General features: G+C 43.1%; 1 long non-coding RNA gene across 4 annotated transcripts in view; it reads left to right on the top strand.

Annotated features, from left to right (window-relative positions):
• Positions 1-8,669, top strand: part of LOC142020964 (uncharacterized) — a 69,123-nt gene extending 60,454 nt beyond the window's left edge. For 2 of the 4 annotated variants that reach the window (XR_012647575.1, XR_012647576.1), the window contains exon 5: positions 1,998-3,283. This is a non-coding gene — a long non-coding RNA (uncharacterized LOC142020964). Of the gene's footprint in view, positions 1-1,997; positions 3,286-7,312 lie in introns of those variants that run through there. The other 2 variants (XR_012647578.1, XR_012647577.1) reach the window with 2 other exon arrangements.
• The last annotated feature ends 11,446 nt before the right edge of the window (positions 8,670-20,115 follow it).

Here is a 20,115-nt window from a genome sequence, read left to right as displayed (position 1 = left end):
AGCTACTCCTTCTCATTTGGGATGGGGTATTTTTATCACTGGGAGCGCTCTCTCTCAGTAATAAAGCATGACTACACTGCCCACATTGGAGTGATGAGAGACCAGAGGGGAAGTGGCAGCATGAATGGCTAGCAGGGTGGCAGGAGAGAGCAGTGAGCAGGCAGCTGGTGAGTGACCAAAAGACTAAGGTGCCTCTTTACCTCTCCCACACAGGATGGGAGGTGAACTCGAAGGCTGCACCTCTGAACTCAGGATCTGCCCTGACCAAGGGCAGCAATTGTGAGTGCAGTGCAAAGAAGGGCTGGGCATGTGAAGAGGACATTTAGGCCGTTTCTACACAGGCCACTTCCTTTGGAAGTGGCATGCTAATACATGGAGCGAAAGATGCCAATGAGGTGCAGATGCAAATTCCCTGCGCCTCATTAGCATAATGTCACATGATTTGGAGTCCAGAAGACCGTTCTTCCAGCCTCCAAAACACTGTGTAGAAACATGGACCCAGGGGGGCTTCCAGAAGGAAGTCCTCCTTCCAGAGGCCCCTTCTTCCCAAAAATTTTTGGAAAGAAGGGGCCTCCGGAAGAAGGACTTCCTTCCAGAAGCCGGCCCGGGGCCGCGCTTATACACAGCATTTTGGAGTCCAGAAGAACGGTCTTCTGGACTCCAAATCACGTGACATTATGCTAATGAAGCACAGGGAATTTGCATCCGCACCTCATTAGCATCATTCACTCCGTGTATTAGCATGCCTCTTCTGAAGGAAGCGGCCTGTGTAGAAATGGCCTTAGAGTGCTGGACTTAAGAATCTGGGGGGAAAAGGACATTGCCCAACCTACGTGGGATGGGACATTGTTTTTGTTCATGAACTCTGTGGTGTTTTCCCAAATTCATACCCAGTTACCTCCCTCCCTTTTATTAAAAGTTTCTTTTCTATGTTCAGACTTTTTGCTTGCAAGTGGGGCAGCATTGTCTCTCGGAGGTGCCCAGGAGTGGTGGGTGAATTTCCCAGGTTACTGGGTGGGGGCTCAAGCCAGTTTTGTGTTGGGTGGATGTAAGGAACCCCTAGATATTGAACCTGCCCTGGGAGGCTGCTGCTTCAACCTGGCTGAAGAGTTACATATGTATCTTATGTGGAAAGCATTGTTGTTAAAACCATTCACATCAATACATGGCTGTCACTTTATCCTTTCTGTAAGAGGCTTCATAACTGGCTCAAAGACATAATTACCTTCCTCTGCCAAGCAAGTGATAGCATCACATTATGTATCATACTGGGGCTCATCTGAGCATCCTACAGTTCACTTTAATGCCCTTTTACAATCAAAGGCTCCACATCACACTGACACACAAGCCCTGGTTCCAGAGGCCTGGGGCTTTCTCCTGTCTTCCAAACTTGTTCCAAACACTGGCCAGAAGAGGTCACCAGAGAGTGCCCTCTCCTCTCCAAAAGTTCCTGTGAGAGATTCATTTTTACTAAATCCTTTGGAACCTTATAATGAGTCATCGCACAAAGCTCCCCTTTAAAGCAAATGGATTAAGACTTAGAAGTTCTTCTAGCTACTGAGATGAAAAGACTTCCTCACTTTAAGCAGAAGTAAAATGTATGAATAAAAGGACACAAACAGTACTGTACTGCAAATTACAATTAATTCTGCTGGATCAGCATTAGCAATGCATGGCAAGGCTCTTCCCCCATTCTCATAAACAAACTGTAAATCACATACTACAATCAAGGTAATTGTGAAACAAATACAGTTATATTACCTTCATGAGAGTAGGCCCCTTCTTTGCTTATGGATCAAAGACAGCATCACTGTCTTCAAAGGCTGGCAGAAGATGTCTTTAGTAAGGAAATCCATACATACACAAACCCTCACCCCAGCCCAAACATATGTCAAAGGGAGAGTGTTTCAACTTGTTACTTAAATGACTTAAAACAAATCAGATGTGAAACCATATGGGCCTGCGGCTTTTTCAGACTATAAACTTTTTTATTACAGATAAAGCCAATGGTCTATGCGATGACTCAGCCTTCTGCTCAGGAGCTGCATAAAGTCAACCAAGGAAATCTGAAGCTGGTATGGGAGAGTACGACAGCAACTGTTAGCACTAGACTACATGAGCTGATTACATTGTGCCAAGAGTCTACTGTACTTATCTACAATGGGGGTGCACAAACTTTGCTCTTCTCAGAATCATACTGTCAACTGACCAGGAGCCTAAAGCAATATTGAATCTTCATAAAATGTAATGCATTGCGGCCACTCATCTCTAATGCAGGTCTCAGAATGCATGTTACATTTTGATCCAAGCAACCCATCCATTCAATATAAGGTGGATCATTGCATGTCCCAAAGCTGCTCCTACAAAGTAAACAATAAAATCACTAGCTGCTTGGAAGAATGCTAAGAAATGTGTTTTGGCTGATGTGCTCCATACTGGATAGAGTGCTCATATAGTGCCCATCACCAACAGTATTTAAGTGCTATTATCTCTCATGGCAGGCTGACCTATATTTCTGCTTCAATTCTGTTTTGAAGGGACCACATTCAAGGTGCAAGGGTCAGTTTCCACAATCCATTCATTCTTTGCCATCTGCTACGGTGCCACTTAAGGCATTTATGTGATGTGATGTGGGCACTCTGCAATTGATTTTTTTTATTAGTACTGTAGTAATAGTATTTTTGAGATCCTCAGTGGATGTAAATTGGTGTAGATCCTTTGACTTCAGTGGAGCCACAATGATTTATAGAGCTAAGGTTCCAGCTCTTTATGTTTAGAATTTTCTAGCTTTCAAACCTTTTTCTAAAGTAACTACAACATTCTATGAATGTCAGGCTTCTTCTGCTCTGCCTTTTATCTCTGATTAATCTGTAATTATAAATTTACCTTTACCATACCAAAGGTTTTTCTCTGGAAATTATATTTGCAACATTGCTTAGCGAGATGCGTTTCCTATAAGCACACGTCTTGTTCATGTTTTGTTCCCCAAAATACACTCTAGGGAGAAGCATTAATTTTGGAGGGGAGGTGCAACATATATTCTTGAAGCGGTAATTGATCTCTGGATGCAAAATGGGAGGGTAGGAAAAGCAGCAGGGCTGACAGCTGCAGTGGGCCCACAGGGGCTGGCTCCGTGCCCGCAGGAAGGGCAGAGCCTCAGGCAGAAGTGCCAGGGAAGAGGGCAGTCAGCTCTTAGTGCTACCCAGAACACAGCACGGGGCTCTACCCCTCCCCCACTCAGAGCTGGGTGGAGCTAATGAGTGGCTCTCTCACTGTATTTCAAATGGGCCTGAGGCTCTGGCTACCACTGGTGATGTAGTAACATTAGCTGGGAGTTCTGAGTTCCTTTGAATTGCCAGGCTCTATGTGATTCCCCGCCCCCGCCCCCGCTCATTTCTGTCAGTGGGCCTGAAGAAGAGCACTTTTGCAGGAGTTTCTCATGGCTTTTCACTGCAAAAATGTTATTTCTAGTAGAAAAGCTACATGCCTGATACTTGTTATTTTAATTTGTTCTGGAAAACAACCCTTTAAGTTTACTGTTTACTGACTTTTTCAAACAACAAGGTTTTGGTCACTATAGCTTTTCATTCTTGTTACTGTTCTGAAGGTCCAAAAAGAACAATTGCCACAGAAATGTGGTGCAAGGGAACAAAGACAACATTAATTAGTCTGTAGAAACTGCAGCTTCTTCCACTTGACTCAGATGATGTGCATGTTCCGATGATGTAGCTCCCAAGTGACTCTCAGTGCTACTGTATCCCAGTTTTGAACACATCTGTTGTCTCGTATTTTGGTTTCAGCAAATTCAAAACGATATAGTCCGAAGGTGTTTTGGCACGGCTGAAGTGGCTATAAAAACAGAGGAAACTTGAAATTTTCAGCAAAGGAACTTTGTGTTTTACAATGATCTCAATAAGAGAAATGGTGTCAAAATGAAGAACTTTACTGTGGCGGGAAGTTGTCTCAATGTGGAACCAAATTGAAACAGACTCAGGGAGGCTGAGATCTACAACATTTACCCAGAAATGTTTGGGCCCTTACATCAATTAAGTTTTGGTTTTTTTAAAGTAAAATGAAAATGTACATGCTTTATTTAAATGATTGTATATTTCAAAAAGACATGGTCATTTTTATGAGGTTATTTTTTGTTTTGGATTTCTTAGAAAAGGGATTGCTAAAACGTTTCCATTTAAGATTTTTAGGAATTTTTTTAAACAGGAATTTCATCAAGTGTATTTTGTTACTTCATCCCTATAAACTCTTATCGTTTGCTATGTTTTAACTAAAAGGGGCTATAATCAGTTTGATATCCAGTAACATTTTCTTCTAGTTTTCAAACCTTAAGTATTGATTCAGCTGTGGCAAACCAGAGCACTACCCGCAAATTTCTGCATTTTATCCCTTTTCTGTAAGGTTTATTGAGAAGCCCAGCTTCACCCTTTTTTTTCCTGGGTCACCTTGATTCAATCCCCTTCACCATTCACTCAGTTATGTCAGTTTTCAGGACTTCATTTGACTGGTGATTCGGTCTCCTTTTTTGTTTGGTTTTATGAGAAACAACCCCATTGCAGGCACCTCCCATTTGCCTGGCACAACCAAACCCTCTGCTTGCTTGAAGTTATGATAATAGAAAGCCGTATATCAAATTTGGTGGTCCTAGCTCTTACCATTTAGGAAGAGTTCTTGATCAAACAGACAAACTCTTTAAAACAAATAGTAGAAAGGAATTACCTGGCCCACTCTGTAAAGTGATATTTAGGACATAAAACAGAAAGGAAGACTCTAGGTGCAGCTAATGGTGAGCGCAACATGACGTAGGAGTTTACCAGTTCTGTTTTAAAAAATAAAACTGTTGCATCGTATGGTATTGCTGAGATGCCTATTGAAGCAGAAATTGTTAGGCTCAGCATAACTGCTTTGTGAGCAGTGAAGGCATGTAATTTGACAGCCTAATTCTTATGGCTGTTACAGTGTCTGAAATTCCATCTCTAAAGTTTCCCAAAGGTCAGGTTGTTTCGATCAAACTATTATAGACAGAGGATCTCAAATGTATCTGGATGCATTGCTCAGTGTTGATTCGGGCCAACTATCTCAATGCAGTTTGTTAATATTATATTTTAACTCAAAAAGTCTTTGTGAACATACTCTCTTTTTCTTAATGTGGCCAGAGAATGGCTAAATTATCTAATGTAACATCTCTAGCTTCCATATGTAACCGCCCACAGGCAGACCTGACCCTGGGACCTCTGGAGCTTAGTGCAGGAGTCGCTACAGTTTGAGCTAGAGGCCAGATGGCTCTCAGCTTAGGCTATAGAGGACACTCATTCTCTGTGAAGTGGTCTAGGTGCCACTACATGGACCAGTCAGCCACACATAGGCCATTTCTACACATGCCACCTGAAGTGGCATGCTAATAAATGGCCCGAAAAATGCTAATGAGGTGCAGATGTAAATTTCTGGCACCTCATTAGCATAGGGGCACATGATTTGGAGTCTGGAAGAAGCTCGTCCGGACCCCAAAACAGTGTGTAGAGGTGCAGCCCCTGGAGGATCTCCTGGAAGGAAATCCTCCTTCCAGAAAATTTTCAGGAAGAAGGGGCTTCTGGAAGGAGGACTTCCTTCCAGGAGATCCCCCATGGGCCACGCCTCTACATGCTGTTTTGGGGTCTGTAAGAGCTTCTTCTGGAATCCAAATCATGTGACCCTTTGCTAAGGAGGCACCAGAAATTTACATCTGCACCTCATTAGCATTTTTCAGGCCATTTATTAGCATGTGTAGAAACGGCCATAGCTGTGTGGGCTACACAAACAGCCACACACACTATGAAATCCCAGAATCATTACCACAGCCCATCGTCCCACCAAAGCAGGTAAACTTTGCTCCAAGGTGCTCAATGTATGTGGGATCTTTCTGGAGACACCTTAAAACCCAAGGTCCTGTCAGCTCTGTGCTGAAGATAAGGATCTTGCACCATTTCCCATGTAAGTACAGCATTTCCCCAGTTGTTGTGCAGTGCATTGCACATATGTTGACTGCTGTCTCCGACCAGAGATGACTGAATTTCAGGCATGTTGTTTGCACATAGTGTGTGAAGCTGATCTTATAACCAGCTGCCTATCAGCTCTATGATGTTAGGAATCATTGAGAAAGGGAGAGAGAATATGATGGAGAATAGCTTATTGCTCTTATATAAAACCATGATACGCCCACTTCTTGAATACTGCATACAGATGTGGTCACCTCATCTCAAAAAAGATATATTGGCATTAGAAAAGGTTAAGAAAAGGGCAACTAAAATGATTAGGGGTTTGGAATAGGTCCCATATGAAGAGAGATTAAAGAGACTAGGACTTTCAGCTCAGAAAAAAAGGAGACTAAGGGGGGATATGATAGAGGTACATAAAATTATGCGTGACATGGAGAAAGTGAACAAGGAAACATGATTTACGTGTTCCCATAACATAAGAACTAGGGGACACCAAGACCGCATCTACACTAGCTCCCTCCTTTTGGAAAGGGCATGGTAATAAGTGAGTTGAGAAGATGCTAATGAGGCGCTGCCATGAATATGCAGCACCTAATTAGCATAATGGCAACCATGCGCGATTTGAAAGCGCCGCTTTCAAATTATGCACCCCTGTGTTGACGTGGGCCTTTCGAAAGCCCCTTCTTCCTAAAACCAAATAGGAAGAAGGGGCTTTCAAAGTCCAGGGGTCCTTTCGAAAAGCCCCTGTCTACATGGGTGGCACTTTCAAATCATGCACGGCCATCATTACGCTAGTGAGGCACTGCATATTCCTGGCAGTGCCTCATTAGCATCTTTCCAACTCACTCATTACCATGCCCCTTCCAAAAGGAAGGGGCTAGCATAGACGTAGCCCAAATGAAATTTGTGGGCAGCAGGTTTAAAACAAATAAAATCAAATTCTTCTTCACATAGTGCTCAGTCAAAATGTGGAACTCTTTGCTGGAGAAGGTTCTGAAGGCTCGGACTATAACAGGGTTTAAAAAAAAGCTAGATAAATTCATGGAAGCTAGGTCCATTAATGCCTATTAGCTAGAATGGGTAAAGAATGGTGTCCCTAGCCTCTGTTTGTCAGAAGCTGGAGATGGATGGCAGGAGAGAGATCATTACCTCTTCAGTTCACTCCCTCTGGGGCACCTGGCATTGGCCACTGTTGGCAGACAGGATACTGGACTAGATGGATTTTTGTTCTGACCCAGTATGGCCATTCTTATGTTCTTATAAGGCATTCCAGAAGCCAAGATCAGTTGGAACTTGCAGATGTCTCTCTTTTACTTCTTCCTCAGGACTGTTGAGAAGACTAGCAGAGTTGGTGATTCTGGGATATCCTGAGGTTTCACCACAGGAAGCCAACTGTGTCTGCTTTACGCTGCTAGAACAGTGGAAACAGCCTTACTTGGGACCAGAGTCTCATTTGCCCCAGTGACATCCTCTGCCGGTTCTACAAAGTGAAGAGGATATTCATGTGCTGAAAGTGATCTGCTAGCTAGAACATAAAATCTATTTAAATATGACTGAGGTGTTTTTAGGTGCCTTGGGTGATTGCCATTTATATACAGCACTAGAGACCTAATGATGTATTTACAATTCTTAGAGTTTTTTCTTTTATTTTCACTGCCTCTGCATCAAGTTTCTGAATGGTCACTTGCCCTCTCATGCATAATTTTCCAGGGCTTCATGTCACCAGTAAATTTCATCCAGTTTAAAGATCAGAGATCTTGATTTCCATTCATCTCTACTTAAGTTCTCCAGATGTGGCTTCAATTCAGTGATCTGCATCTGCAAGTCATAACTATGTTTTTGATACTGCAATAATTAAACACTTTTGTACATGCTTTAACCTGCATATATCATAAATTGCAAGCCACAGACATTGATAAAATACCTTCTCATGATTATTTTCCCATATGTTCTGGGTGTAAGCACTCAAAGTACATTCTGCACTGGATAAAAGGTGTCATTTTGACAGTCCTTGAGACTGAGGTCAGTTGTTTCTTTACAAACTTACTACAGCCTGCATGGTAGCAATACAAGCTTCTCCACAACATTCCTTCACTTTCAGACTTTTGGTTTAATCTGAAGACAGAGTTGCCACAGAAGCTATGAAATGTACATCCAGACCCAGCTTTGAATCCTTAGTCCTCCCTTATCAAACTCTGGGAGTGTCTGGATTCCCATGGCAATTTTCTTCTTATAGGAAAAGGTAGTGTTTCACTCATTTTAAATCATCTCCCTGTTTCTAGGGCAATTTTGGTCAACCAAAATTAGTAAGAAACTTAATTTATAAGGCAGCTGACTTCTTCTGGTGTCTTAGGTGTCACTTAAGAAAGATTTAATTGAAATTCCAAGCCAAACGACAACCCTGCTGTAAACTTTGAATACATACTTCTCAATCTGCCATCTCATGCTACTCTACCAAGAGGAAAAAGATTTTCCTTTGTGTTACCCACATTCATTACAAGACCTGCCTCTTCCAGGGCAAATGGCAGTTTCATTCTCTGCACACATCTAAAACAGAATCATCATGAAATCTACATTGTATTCTGTTGACTCTGTACCTTTCCTTCATGTCCGCACCCATCTCTGGGTTATGGGAAGGTGGTTACTGACTGTTTTCACCCCGAGGAAATTAATTTAATATGTTTCCAAATGGCACACTTAAATAAAGTCTCTGCATTCCACCTTTCATGATCTGGGTTGACTTATTAATTTCCCACTATACTATGGGATCCTGGGTGTTGAATCTGGATACAAGCTTTGACATTAAGTACACATCTTCAACTTAAGCCTCCACATTTTGTGCTCCCACTTTTGCATGCCTAGCTGATTAAACTTGCAAAAGCTCTATGAAAACCTGGAGGTTGTGGCTGAGAATTCAGCCCTGCGCATATTAAAAAACAAAATTACACTAAGCTTCTGGCTGGAAGTTTTGCAAACTAAGACTACAAATTAAAAACAAAAATATACGTCAAGCCACACACATGAATATACACACAAAAAATCATACTTTAACATGCCCATATAAAAGTAAATATAATAGACTGGGACACCTCTGAAGAACTCAGACTTTAAAATAAAAAATACTTAATCTGCATTAGTAACTACTGATAAATTATAATTGTAGCATCATTTCAGCCAAGAGAGTCCTGCATCTCCTATACAGCTGAGCAACCACACAAATATCTGTTTTCATATTACAAAATGGAACACGTAAATACACTGAAATGTCAGCTTCTAGGTAACTGCAGTAAATACATTCTCTTTGCATTATGACTTTCAGGGTGCGTCTACACTTGCATTCCTCTTTTGAAAGAGGTACGCAAATGAGGCAAATCAAAAATGCAAATGAGGTGTAAATTTGCATATTTGGTGCCTCATTTGCACATTCTAATTTCAAAAGAGCTTCTTTCAAAAGAAGAAAGCCAGTGTAGTTGCTGCTCTTTCGAAAGTAAACCTATCTTCGAAAGAATCCTTCTTTCCTTTATTTAATGGGAAGAAGGATTATTTCGAAGATGGGGTTTACTTTCAAAAAAGCAGCGTCTACACTGGCTTTCTTCTTTCAAAAATAGCTCTTTCAAAATTAGAATATGCAAACGAGGCACTGAAGATGCAAATTTATACCTCATTTGCCTCATTTGCATACCTCTTTCGAAAGACGAATGCAAGTGTAGACGCTCCCTCAGAGATTGAATGTTACATGGAAGTCAAGAACAGAGAATCTAAAAAAGAAAAAGAAAAGTCCCATATATGGAAGCCAAGAACAAAGAAACTTACAACAAAATAGTCCCAGCTACATGATTGTGTTAAGGGATCCAAAAACACAACCCAGTAGTCCTCCAACATAATTCAGTCTTCCTGAGTAGATGTGGTTTGCTAGACACCCCAGGGCACCAAGGAAATTCTATTCTTATACTGCATGACTACTGAACTTAGTCTAGGCTAACCATTTATAGCACACAGACCTCCATGGTATCAAACACCATACAGAATTACATAGCTTCACCATACAGTTTAATCACAGCTGCACTGGGTTCTTTCACCTCTTCCCGGTGAGAGGAAAAGGTTTACTTTTTCTCTAATTTCATTTTGTGGGAATGCTATAGCAAAGAGACATCCTTCAGTCTTGAAGATGCCACAATTCACAATCATTCTACTCCTCTCTTGTGGGAGTCCCAAAAGCTACGGAGAAAGCAGTGTCCTGCTCTCCTGAGTCTCACACCTAATCTGGGAAACTTATCTCATCAGGAACAAGAACCTCAAAACAGCTAATGCAGATGACTTGGAATTGTGGCAGCTTGTCTCTCATTAAGTCAGGAAAAAGGCAAAGAAGAGCCTTAAAGATGTGAAGCTATTGCTATATGGCCTAGTTCCTGTAGAACTCAGCATAACTTGGGTTGGAAAGGAGCACATTTTTAAATCATTTGGTGATGCTAACACCTTCCTTGCTGTCAAGTAGGAAGTGGAAGGGGCTCGCATTCCTTGTGAAAACCTGACCCTTGGAATGTCTGCTTTGCTTGGCTGACCTCCCTGATGTGACTCTTCCGATAGCCTCTTTTGGAACTCCCTTTACAAATAGTAAATAACGCATGGACAGAGAGTAACTTCAGACACTGCTAACCTCATGCTTCCAGGGCGATGGTCTGAGAGCTGGGCAGTTAATGGATGCTCCTGGTGATGCCATCATTATCCTGAAGTCTTTAGACTTAACCTTTATTTAGGTAAAACTGCCAATTATGTCAAGGTTTTCAGTGAAGACTTCAACATATGTTTATTCAGTTGCTTTCACAGTCCTAGGTACTGGATCCCAAGCAGAGTTATAGAGTTTTATGTACTGCACTAAAAACCCTGCAGGAATCCACAGAAAGCATCTCCTGCAGAGCAGCTCATCCCTTGCTTTCATATGGTGACTTTCTAACCCAGGGGAGGGCAAAATATGGCCCAAGGGCCAGATCCGGCCCACCAAACATTTGGATCTGGCCTACTGTGGTCCCGTGGGACCCTCAGGCAGGCTCCGTGCCTGCCGCAGCACCGCACCGCTCAAAGCAGCCAGCTGCTGTGGCCAGCATATGTTTCTCTGTGCAGTGAACCCCTTGGGAGTGGGAGGATGTCTTTGCACTGCTCCCGTCCTCAGCACAATACTCGCAGCTCCTATTCACCAGAAACCAGTCAATTGGAGCTACAAGGACAGTGCTTGCATGTGGGTGCAGCACATGGAGACCCACTGCCCCCCTCCCCCAAGAGGAATCCTGTGCTATTGGAAGTGGTGAGTGGGCTGCTGGACAGGAACCACTTATGCTAAGTGCCTCCCAGCCAGAGCCTACACTTAGTACCCCAGCGAGTCTCACACTCCAACCCTGTGCCCCAGGTCAACACTCTCTCCTTACCTAAATCCTCTGCACTTCCTCCTACATTCCTCCCCCAGTTCACAACACCCTTCTGAAACTAAATTCCCTCCCAGACACTGCACCCCCAGATCAGAATCCTCTACTGCACCCTAATCCCCAATCCCAAGCTCCCTTCTGCACCCAACCTCTACCCCAGACCCTCTCCATTAATATAGTAAAAAAGGAAAGCCCGTAACCACTTATCGAAGTATTGGAGTGGTCCCCCATCAAAAATTATAGCTACTGTAATATTGGAGGTTTTTCTGGGCACCAATGAGAGGGCCAAATCAGGGCAAATTGCTTAAAATAGGGCTCCTTACAAGACCAAGACTCGGGGTCCTCCAATACAAGACACATCAAAACAGTCACACAGAGCACTTCTTTTGCCATGCAGGCCAGAAAGAAGTCACATAAGAAATTCCCTTGAACACTGCAGCTTTTTTAGTGCCACAACCAGTCCCCTCCTTAACACAGAAAAGAGTTTATGAAAAACCAATCTCTCCAAATCCAAACAGGTTCTTCCAGTCTCAAATGGCCAGCCACATTCCCAAGCCAGGGTACACCTCAGATCTTACCCAAAAGAGCACAGTGTGCTAATCCTTGAGAATTAAAATCTAAAGGTTTATTACTAATGAGAGAAAAGGTTGAGAATAAAATTGTTAAAGCAATCAAATTACACACACCAACCACAAAGTTCTTAATGCAGGCTTGCAGCAGAGGCAGAGTAGGCTGCTATCTGAAAACTCTCTGGAATACATCTTTGTTAGGATTGGTCATCAATCCTTCCAGACTCAGTTCATAGCAAAGGTGTTCCTGAAGTGAGCACTGGAATGAAGACAAATGAAGGAGCTTTCAGGGTCGTCTTTATACAATTGCCCATAAGGAGGAAATTCCATTATTCTACCTGGTTGGAAGCATGTCTGAGATGAAGCGTGTCACATGGGCAGGTCACCTATCCAATGCCTTTTTAGGCAACTGCCTCTCTGCATGGTTACAAATTCACAGACAAGTTCCTCAGGTGTGGACTGAAACCTTTTAATGTTATTTTACTATCAAGTACTGCTTCACTTGACTAGGAACCTTTCACAATAGGTTGCCAAGCCTCCTCTTGAGGTTTCCCAGAAACTAAAATTTCAAATACAAGTAAAGAACCAATACTTATAACTTCAAATATAAAGATGACACATGAATATGAGCAGTGAAAAACAGAGTCAGTGAAATATAAGCTCCCAATAATCAACTCACATGGCCAATTTTGCACAAGATTTGGTGCAGACACACAAGAGTGGTTGCAACAATGTTTTGCACGTTATCTCAAAATCCAAGAATGTCACACCTGCCCTCTTCCAACTTCTATCCCAGTGAACATTATGTTTTAGTTTTGCGTGCTCATAAGAGACACAAATATTGCTAGAACAGTTCATATGCTGTTCTTCATATGTTACAGTACTTCCAATAGCTGTGCATTCTGCACATGGAAGGAGAAAGGCATGCATTCACCACGTTGCTCTTTTATGTTTCTCTCACCACTGAAAGAGAAATAAGAACTTTATATAGGTTCATCGCCTCTACAAGTCTTGCAAGCAAGAGAGAAAGGGTAATGACCAACATTGAAAAGAAGGAGCTCGAGAGGTTGACATGTTGTGGCATAAAAGAAAGGTGCAGTCTCATTTTCCCAAGAGTTTGCAAAGTGCTTTGGAACCATCAGACAGAACCTATCAGAGAAATATAAAGTATCTTCATCCTTAAGAGTGTGTAAGTTGATATATGTTATTTTCCACTACTGTAAACCTTTGAGATACATGCAATCAAGTTGCGCATGTCTCAGGTTAATGTGACTGCCGCCCCTGACAGGAGCGGCAGCTGCTAGTCAGGCTGCAGTCCCTAACAGTAGCAGGGAAAGCACTCCTGACAGGATCAGTTTCCTGTCCCCTGGTTCCTGGCTCTTTGCCCTTCTGGGAGCTAGGAAATAAATCAGTCCTGCTGAGCTGGTCAGTTTCACAGCTCCTCCAGGGCCAGGGGAGCCAGGAGCCAGGCTACAGCCTTTGTTCCCGTCTCCCCTTGACTTGCACGAAAATTTGAGTTATGCGGGGGTTGCAGAAACACAACCCCTGCGTAACTCGAGGGTTTAGTGTACAGTAACCCCATGATTTTACAGACCTCTCTTTAGTGGACTTCGGGAACAATGGGCACCCGACAGCCCTGCCCCCCATTGTTCCTGAAGTCTACTTAATCATAGCTGTAAAATCCTAAATTCCACCGTCACCCCACCAAAAACAGGAAGGTGACATACCAGAGCTGCCGGAGCTGTCACTGCTGTGGCTGGAGGGGTCATCACTTCCAGCTGCCATGATCCGCTGCAACCGAACCCTCCACAGCGGCCTTGACCATGCCACCATGTGCTCCTCCTACCAGGGGTGGAGTGTATATGTGGGCAGATGGGACTCACATATGCACCCCAACACTGTGGCAGGAGCACATGGCAGCTCTGGCAACAGCTCCTCCAGGCCGCAGTGGTGATGCCGGCAGCTCCAGCTGCGCAGTGGGGCCCCCAGCTGTGGTGGCAGGCTCCAGCAGCTCCTCCACAGGTGGCAGTGCGTCACGGGCATTTTTGGGGGGTGGAGTGGGGATAGGGGAGCCTGGTGGGGGTGGGTGGGTAGTAAACCCTCCGATTTCATGGACTTTTGGGTTTAACTGACACCTCCCCTCCATTATTCCGTTAAAAAAGGGTTTACTGTAACAACGGAGTAACGAGCTGGTAAAGTTTCAGCTGTGATCCATGTGCAACAAACATATGAGCTAGGGATAAGGAATTGCTGCAGCTTGAAAGGCTGCCTCATGGAGGGGTTGTCACCTGAATTTGCACCTGTAGTAAAGAAGTGTACACTAAGCAGAGGAATGCTGAGGCTGGCTTAATCGAGGTGCCACAGCAGGAAGCCATTGCATTAGGGATATCTGAGAGAAAAAGAGAGAAAGACAGCACAAAATAATTTCACTGGAAAGTAAGTAACTGAAAAATTACTGATCCAAGGACTGTTTTAGCCATAAGCCAGTAAAGAGATGGAAAACCTGCCACTTGATAGTGCTGGTTACAGCTGATTGCATGCAGCACACAAGTTAGCAAACTAGATGGAAGAAAAATTATTCAGAATTTTCATCTCAGCCACATTTTAGGAAAAACCTCCAAAACAGATTCTGTCTTTTAGAAAAAAATCATTTCCAGTGATTTTCTTTCCTCAGCTTATAGCTTGGATGTTCTCATTCCAGCTGAATAGGGTAATCTTTTTGCTGATTCAGAGCACGACTTATGGGTTCATTTTCCATACAATGCACAGAGAATGAGGTGCACAATTCCTGTTAACAAGAACAGCGATTGTACCCATCTCCTTTCTTCCTGCACATCATGGCATAAATAACTGTAAGCATGCAGCACAGAACGTTAGAGACATAATTCTCGCTTTTGTTAATCGGAGCTGGACAGTGTGCTTAAAAATCAATCTATAAAGAGGGGTAATATTTCTCAATGTGACAGTTTTTCCCATCTGCCACTTACAAGACTAGTGACTGGTCTCATTATTAAGGAGATGAATATGGTTCAGCTTGCTAGCTTCATGCTGTGCAAAAACACCTGAAAGATGTCTAAATTTTACACTGCCAAGAAATAACATCTTGTAAACTGCAGACACATCCACTAAGTCCAGTGTAATATCATTGAGGGCCTAATCCAGCTCCCATGGACTTCAGTGGGAGCTGGATCAGTCCCTTATAAGGATGCAACTCATACTGACTTCAATAAGAGCAAAATAAAGGTGCAATCCTGAAAGGTGTAGAGCATCTTCAACACTTGAGAATATGTGTCCTAAAACAAAAAGACTTTAAAAACAGATTACAAAGGGAGATTTGTGAACTGGGCTTCATATTCAAATTAGATACATTAATACTTGGTATGAACAAAGACAGCAATTATCTCACACATTACAAGGGCCGCTTCCCTTCCTCAGATGTTCATAATTATCCCAGGCAAGACACAACATCCCCCACCCCTCACCCACCTCCTTCAGTTCATGTATTTGATTTGTCAGTTTTTATTGCAGTGTTTTTGGACCTCTGTCTTATATGTCTGTGTCTGGATGGGAAAGTCTATAGATTCAAAGAAGTGGGTCTGTCCCACAAAAGCTCATCACCTAATAAATTATTTTATTAGTCTTTAAAGTGCTACATCACTGCTGTTTTGTTTTATCTTCAACACCCTTCAACTTAAGGTGCTCATTATCTTCAGGGTTGGGCGCTAGGGGCCTGATCCTGCACCCCTGAAGTTAATGGGACTTTGGCCTTTGATAGAAGCAGGATTTGGGCCTTAATAGAGGCAGAATTGGATGCACTGATGTCAGATATACAAATTTGCTTTCTATTATGGTTTAAAGAAAGACAGGGAACATTTGGTGACAAAGGTTCTAATCTGGCCATAGAATAACATCTAAGATTTTTTTGGTTTTGTAATTGAATTTTCCCCTCTGTGATACTCACAGAAGGTGATAAACTAACAGTTTGAGAAAACACACAACCTCAATGCAAGCTTCCACAGTCAAGCAGGAAGATAGATCTACATTGCCCTAGAGCAGGGGTGGGCAGTAAGCTGCCCACAGACTGGACACCGTTTGTGCAGTTAGCCTCTGGCAAGCTGCCAGTGTTTTATTTACCTGTGCATTCATACGTACAGCTACTCACAGTTCCCATTACCACAGACTGTTGTTCCCAGACAGTGGGAGCTGCATGAAATAGTGTGATCCAAGACATCTCTTCCTGCAGTGCCAGCTAGCCAAGAACAGCGATCCACAGCCAACGGGAGCTGAGAGCAGCTATACCTGTGAACCTACAGCTAATACAGCACCAGAGGCCCACCAGCGGCTAACCCTGGTAAACCACATGTGGCCTGTGGGCTGCATATTGTCCTCCCCTGAACTAGAGGAATAGCCTCCGGGAGTTAATGAGTTGTATGTTTTCTGTGGCTAATTGATCCTTGACCTCTCCATGCTACTTCCGCAGCAATTACAGTGGATGAGTTTGTGACTGGGTCACCTTTCCACTAATAAAAAGAGATTGAGACCACTGACTTATTCTACACAGGCCACCAAACAAGTCGAAAGCTTCTATCTAGCAACTAAGAAGTGAAACCTAAACTGAGCCCTGAGCTGCAATTAGATTCTGTAAAAATTAAAGTCTCAAACTTTAAGGCCAGGAAGGACCATCACAATCATCTAGTCTGACCTCCTGCACATTGCAAGCCACGGAACTTCACCAACTACCTCAGATAATAACCCTTAATGTCTGGCTGAGTAACTGAAGTCTTCCAATCATGACTTTAAATTACATAGAATCCACCATTTACGCTAGCTTAAACCTGCAAGTGACTCATGCGGTATCGGAAAGTGGAAAAAAGCCCAGGATCTCTGCCAATCTGACCCAGGGGAAATTCTTTCACAACCAATAAGATGATCCACCAGACCCTGAGCATGTGGACAGACCTTCCCTTCTAGGATCTCATCACCAGCTGTTGGGGATATTTGCCACTAGCAGCAGCAAGTCAACTACATGCCTCTGTAGGCAGTCTCCTCATACCGTCCCCTCAGTAAACTTACACTTCTGGGGGAATCCTGCACCATTGTGCAATGTAGAAATTATTGTTGTACATGCAGAATTTCCTCTTCCCCCCTCCCCAGTAATGGGCTACAGAGATGTTGGCTGCCAATAGGGGTTGCTGTTCTTGGGTCTACATTGGTACATAACTTGAATAACTCCTCATCCTCCCTGGTATTTATCTCTTTGATGTATTTATAGAAAGTAATGGTAATATCTCCCCTTGGCCATCTTTAGGCTAGCATAAATTAAGGGTGGGCAATAGTTTTGATGGGAGGCCAGTCCAAGAATTTGATAAGTGGTCAAGCACTGCAAGTTTCTATGATATTAATGAAAGGGGGCAGGGTCTGGAATGGAAGATGAGCACAGGAGGGAGCTTACTACAGGCAACTCCTAGCCAGCACCCCAGTGAGACCCTCCAGCAGGCTCCCTGCCTCCTGTGCCCCCACATGCCACTCAAAGCAGCTGGCTGCTGGGGCCAACATGTGTGTTTTCTTTTCAATTTCAGGACCATAGAACTTTTTTACTATTAATTTTAATTTCCTTTGTAAGTTTCAAATCTTCTTGGCTTTTGGCAGTTCTCACCTTTATCCCAACACTTTATGACCTCCAAGAAGTAGCCTTCTTTGCCAATCCATCCCATCTCCCATGTCTTGTAGGGTTCCTGCTTTCTCTAAATCACCTGCTGGAGATGCTCATTCTTTGAGTTTGGTCTGCAATCCTTCCCTATGAATTTTTGGGGAATGTAGGCTTCAATCTCTGAAACCTTGACACACTAAAACATCCTCCACACGAAGATCCTGGAGTTCTTCAGTCCAGACCACCTCCCTAATGAATTCCCCTAATTTTTTTAAAGTTTGACTTTTTTAAATCAAAAACCCTCATTGCAGATGCAGTTTAAATGGAATTTGTTCGTGATCACTTAAACCAACTATAATCATTCTTCTCTGAGAACCAATACCAAATCTAAAATGACACAATTAGAAGTGATGGAATGGGTAAGAGAGAGTCTGTGCCAAATTCACTTTTGGGGGAAAAAAGCCATTAGAGGTTTCAGGGATAGTGCTTGGTGTATGCTACAAACCTCCACTATCTGCTATGGATACAGCTAGAGATCTCTTTAATGTTTTTAAAGCTAAAAATACTACTAGAAATTTTGTGATCATGGGAGACTTTTAACTCCCTGGTTGGAGGATAAGTATTGTTTATAATAGTAGGGTCCAGATTTTTCTGGATGTGATAGCTGACAGACTTCTTCACTAAATAGTTGCTGAACCAACAAGAAATTATGTCATTTTAGATTTGGTATTGATGAGTAGTGGGATCTCAGAGAAGAACAATCTCACAATCTTCTGCAAGTCACTGTATGCTCCTGGGGCTCTGAACTTTGGGTATCTCCACTTAGTCTCCCTATAGATCTAGCTACACTTCTCTTCTTCCTTTCCTCTCCCCCTTAACTTACTGCCTGCTGTTCCCCTTCCTCATTTTCCAACTTGGCAAACCTATTCCTGAGCTCCACTGGTTGGTCTTTTCCTTTGCCTGGTTCTTGTAGTCACATGCTTCCAATGGCTCCTTTCCTCACCCAGCGGTCTCCCCTTGGAGTTCTTCACTACAGCTTGCATCTGTAAGTCTTCAGTTTTTCCTTCAGCCTCCTGTTGCCTTCCCTCCACCATCTGGTCAAATCCCCTTCAAAACTTGACCATAATTTCCATGTGCAGTAACAAAGCTCAGATTGTCTTTTCCATCCGTTCCATTAGGTAACACTTCATACAAATGAAGTACTTTTTAGGTACTTTGTATGTCAGGTATCATGTACATCCTGCAGTTTCCACATCTGTGCTATGTCTATATGACTATTACTGCCAGCCTAACTTATGCTGCTCGGGGTGTGAAAAGAAAAATACCCATCCCAAGCAATGTAAGTTACACCAGCAAAAGTTTGAATGTGGACTGTGCCAAGTTGGTGGGGGACATGCTCCTGTCAACATAGCTGACATTGGCCACTGGCAGTTGTTTCATTATGTTGACAGGAAAGCTCGTCAGCACAGAGTGGCACCACAGGAGATCTTACAGTGGTGCAGTGGTATGGGTGCAGCTGTACCACCATAAATTCTCTTATGCAGACACGGCCTTAGTCATCTTCATTGTCTCTACCATTCCTCAGGTCACTACCAGTGCTGCCCCTGTATCTATCACAGCCTTCCCACACACATTTACAAAAAACAAAACAAAAATCAAAGACCACATACACCCCTTTCCCAAACTCCCCTTACAGCCTCCCTTGTTTGCCAGCTCCTGTGCTGCTGTCTAGCTGCATTTACAGAACTCCTAATCAGACCAGCCCCACCCCCTTGTAATGGCTCTGCTTCTATCACAGCTCACTGCTCTCTACCAGCCTCTGCAAACTGAACAAAACTCCCCTGTCCCCCACACACAAAAACTCACTCACTGCTCCTAAGGAGGATGGACTTGCTGTCTCCTCCAAAAGAGCTCCCACTCAAACTCACCTCTATATAGCTCTGTTTGCTGGGTCCTAGGGTGCTGCTCTGGTCAGAAGTCCATTACGAAGTGAAAGCAAAGCTTCTGGGGTCTGGATTCTTCAGTAAGTCTGGTTTCAAATTTGATCATTGGCCTGGGATTTCCAATAAATAAAATGAGCCAAATTCTTCCCTGTTTTGGGCCTTGTAAGAATGCAATGGGGCTCCATGGCATGCAAAGACCCAGTTTGCTGATAAATGGAAGAAGGCACAGCATCTCTTTTTGTTTCAACAAAACAGGGTTGCTAAATAATAGAAAGACAAAATACAGTAATGATATCTATTAGGTTTCAGGCTCTTCTCAGAGTGGTGCTTGGGAGGAACTTGTGTGCTTCATAGACAGAACTGTTCCCTGCCTCCCCCAAACAGAGCCTACACATGAATCATAAATTCTATTTTGTATGCAAGTCTAGAAAACAGTGTCCCTGTCTAGAGTTTCTGTCACTGTCTCAGTGAGTCTATAAATAGAAAATTATCAACTCACCTATTCTGAGCTCATCACTTTACTTCACTGTCCTTATGTTTGTTAAA

Source organism: Carettochelys insculpta, chromosome 15, assembly GCF_033958435.1.
Source record: "Carettochelys insculpta isolate YL-2023 chromosome 15, ASM3395843v1, whole genome shotgun sequence".
Classification (NCBI taxonomy): domain Eukaryota; kingdom Metazoa; phylum Chordata; order Testudines; family Carettochelyidae; genus Carettochelys; species Carettochelys insculpta.
Note: the sequence above shows the minus strand (reverse complement) of the source record. Positions and strands in the feature narration are given on the sequence as shown.